Source organism: Adiantum capillus-veneris, chromosome 3 (genome assembly GCF_014529385.1).
Source record: "Adiantum capillus-veneris isolate H3 chromosome 3, ASM1452938v2, whole genome shotgun sequence".
In the NCBI taxonomy this organism is placed as follows: domain Eukaryota; kingdom Viridiplantae; phylum Streptophyta; class Polypodiopsida; order Polypodiales; family Pteridaceae; genus Adiantum; species Adiantum capillus-veneris.
The window spans coordinates 104,966,295-104,970,107 of NC_140933.1; positions in this window are offsets into that span (position 1 = coordinate 104,966,295).

The window sequence follows — 3,813 nt, forward strand, 5'->3', positions numbered from 1 at the left end:
TTTGCAAAAGGAGCAAGAAGTCCTACATGTGCCATGGCAGGAAAGGAGTGCAATCCATGCCATTCAATTTGCATAGCAAAGAGGCCATGGGAGGCCATCTTACGGCAGTGGAGTGGAGAGAGAAGGTAACAACAGTCAATTGAAAGCCTTCAAACAAGATCAGATCGCTTCGAGACACAACAAAAACCCTAGAAAGCCGACACAAAGGATGTTGTTGAGCTCTTCAATGTCGATTGAAATAGCCTTGGAGATGCCAAGGAGGCGGGAAAGCAAAGCTGCACCGCGGTCCACGATTTTTACACCATATCCTGCACTCCCGTTGTCCACGTTCTCCATGGAGGCAGCCATGGTGAGGAGGGGGACCAGCCTCGTTTATAAAGAACAGGGGATGGAGTCGAGGGATCAACAACTGGCATTCAATCCACCGTTGATCTTTGCTGCATGGGGTAAAATTATAGGTGCCCACCGTCGCAATCGTTGTTCGAGCCCTCCACCTCCTCCACCAGACTCCCACGCCTTATCCAACCCGCCTATCACGCATCCATGCAGGTATAATGACTCTGCAAATAAAAATCCTTGTCCCTTCCTGTCGCGTGGATCCGACGGTCCAAAGCCCCCCCCGGTCGAAAAGGCACCCCGTCGTTGATCCCTTGACTCCCACCCCGTGTTATTTATAAACGAGGGGAGACCGGGGTGAGAGCCTAGAGGGGAGGCGGGATTTGGCACAGAGCGGGTGATGGCGACAACTAATTCTTTTCTTTCCAAAGTGGAAGATTTCTTTGAATTTCAGCCCCCAATTAACAGAGCACTCATTGTTTAGTATGTATCCCACTATAAGCAATGAATGCCCACTAACTTATTCTAGAAAAAAAAATGCACTTTAAAAGAATAACTCTTATTTTTCATTAGCAAAAAGGGGAGGCATCACTAAGGGCTCGCCCCTCCTCCTCACTATCTCACACGGGCATAGATAGGACGAGATCAATGGCCCACACCCATTTCGGGGATCGAGTGCGATGTGAGCCGTCCGATGCGATTGTGGTAATTCGAGCAAATTAGTAAATTCGGGTGCAACAAAACTTGTAAATTTGGGCATGCCCCCCCTCCGCGGAATCGAATCCGGAACGTCACCTTTGCAAGCCTATCACCTTAACCACCTCACTTGAGTGTGCTTGTTGAAAGCATTGGGAGAAGGGCTTCTTCTATGACGATTCTTCAGCTCTGTAAATTCGGGTTAGTTTGATAAATTCAAGCAAATTGGTAAATTTGGGGCATGCTGCAACATCGGACGCGGCCCACGATGCCCCCCTCAGAGAAATAGGTGTGGGCCATTGATCCCATCACGCCCATGCTCGTGTGAGATAGTGCTGAGGCTCACCCCTTTGGGGCAGGCCAAAAAGTTAACGCCTACCATCAGTAGGTCGTACATATTTGGAAAAAGGGTGAATAAGTAGAATCTCGTAAGATACTGCTCTTCCTTTGCAAGAATGCATGCAACAATCTTGCCATTCTCTCTCTCGTGTGATTTCTCTCATTTTCTCTTCCTGTGTCCAATATTTTTTTGTAGTTCAATCACCTTGGCTTTGCTATAGAGGCGAACTGATGCCATCCCTATCTTACTTCCTGCTGGCCTAAATTGCGGCTCATTTGGGATTGGATCGAGAGAACGACGGGGACGTGGAGAGCATGCACGTCCTCTTATTTGCTTTGCTATCTCTCTCTCTCTCTCTCTCTCTCTCTCTCTCTCTCTCTCTCTCTCTCTCAGCCCTACGGAGGCCTGCATCTTTCTGTCTTGCCTACCGTGAGTGCATAACAATGCTTGATCGCCTAATATATGTGTTGAAGAAGTATGTGCCTTGGTCGTTGATCTACGAATGAAGGGATGTTGAAGACTGGATGAAGGCCTGCTTAGAGTTGCTGCATGTTGAGGGTTGTTGGAGAGTGGAGAGCCGAGAGGATGTGCATCGGGGAAGTAACGATGATGTTAACCAACACGGTGGGAGGCCTTATGTAGGGACTTTAATAGGCAGGGGAGGGGGACCTTAGGCTGGGGCCCGAAGCTTGATATAATATGAATTTTTTAAAAGTAGAGCCAGTAGGAGGTAAGCCAGTAGGTTGGTTGGCAGTTGCCATATTTTGGGCACCTACCCTCAACACTAAGTAACACGGGGTCTTTAAGACCCATGAGCGTGGGATTAACGACTCTTGACCCCCGCAGGAATCTCGAGGCCAATGAACGGTGCTAAAAAAGTGGCGGTTGCCCTTGCAGGCGGGCGATTCGAGCCCAGAACCACACATAAGTAAGCCTGATAACCTAATTGACTCGCCCACCGGCATCATGTGCCTTGTGTGGTGAACATGAAGACTATAAGTCAACTCAGACCCCCACTCCCCTCGTCACTATATGGCACAACCATATGGCTCAGAAGGGATCTAGGGCCCAAATTTCAGGGGGCGAGGCGGCTTTAATCTTAGCCGTTGGATCATGTAGTGAACTAGGGGAGGGTAAACTAGGGTGTGATTATGTACCATGCCAACATGGACAGTGACACGTGCTAGCGTGATGGTAGGGCATTCGTGTGCCAACCGAGAGGTCTCGGGTTCGACCCACACCCCGCAAGGCGAGTGAGTTAGGGGTGAACTCAGGGCGCCATTTTTGCCCCGAGTTCAGCCATAGTTTACTTCGAGTCCACCCCTAGTTCACCAAAGATCGGACGGTTGAGATCAAAGCCGCTTCACACCCGCAAATTTGGGCCTTAGATCCCCCCTCGATAGTGACAAAGCCCCCCCTCCCCAAACTTTTTCCTTCTTTAATTTTTGCCAATCAGAGGGCACAACGCATCTCGATATCCTTGCTTGCAATTCCCGACTCCTGTTGTCACTTAGTGCTGAGGGCACTAAGAGAGCCCCCACACGAGAGGGGGTCAGCTATAATAGAGCAACCCTCACTTATTCCTTTGCGGTCGGCAAGTTGCTCGACTTACCCCTCCCTTTGAAAAGTGGGAACAACTAAAAGTGGGGACAACCACAGGCTAAATTGTTTTGACAATAAAATATTTTGAGAGGGAGAAACTCCTAAAAGTGTGTGTGGGTGTAGAGTTTTTCACAAACAAAGAAAAGGAAAGAGCACGACGTTAAAAAAGCTGCAACCCAAATCTTCTTGATTTAAAATTGAAAAGAAAAGACAAGGGTTAAAGTTGAAGAATAAAAAATTAGTTTATTCCTTTTCTTCCATGCTTTCCATGCTTTGGGGTTTGAGGGAAATGAAAGCTCCACATGGGGAAAAGGGTCCACTTCATGGGATTGGAAAAACTAAAAGAAGTTCACATTTTACTATGCACGTTTAGAGACTCCCAAAAAGATTCATAAATTCTGAGGTGAGCCAACTACACCTCCCTGCATCTCTGCACCTCAAAGAGGTGCAGTTGCTCTCCCCCCAGCAGAGGCCTAATTTTTGAAGGCTTCGACACCTTTCGGAGGCACTTTTACCTTTCAATGAATGACAAAAATATTTTCACCCTTCGAAAGAAAGATACAATATTGGAAAATCTTTGAGTAGCCCTTCGAATATTTTTGCATAAATATAGCTTAATGAAGGATAGGTAAAAATTGACCCTTCAAATGAATGATTAAGGTCATCCTTAAAAAATGAGCCTTGCGGCCCACCCCCCACCCCCCTACCAAAATAACAATTACCTCACTCTCACGTGTAACCACCACATGGTTTAGTTAGATTCCCTGATCTAACAAATTACCCTCTCCCGTGTTTTGTTACCCTCTGGGGTACCTAAGTCACTCTTTTGCAACTAAAAG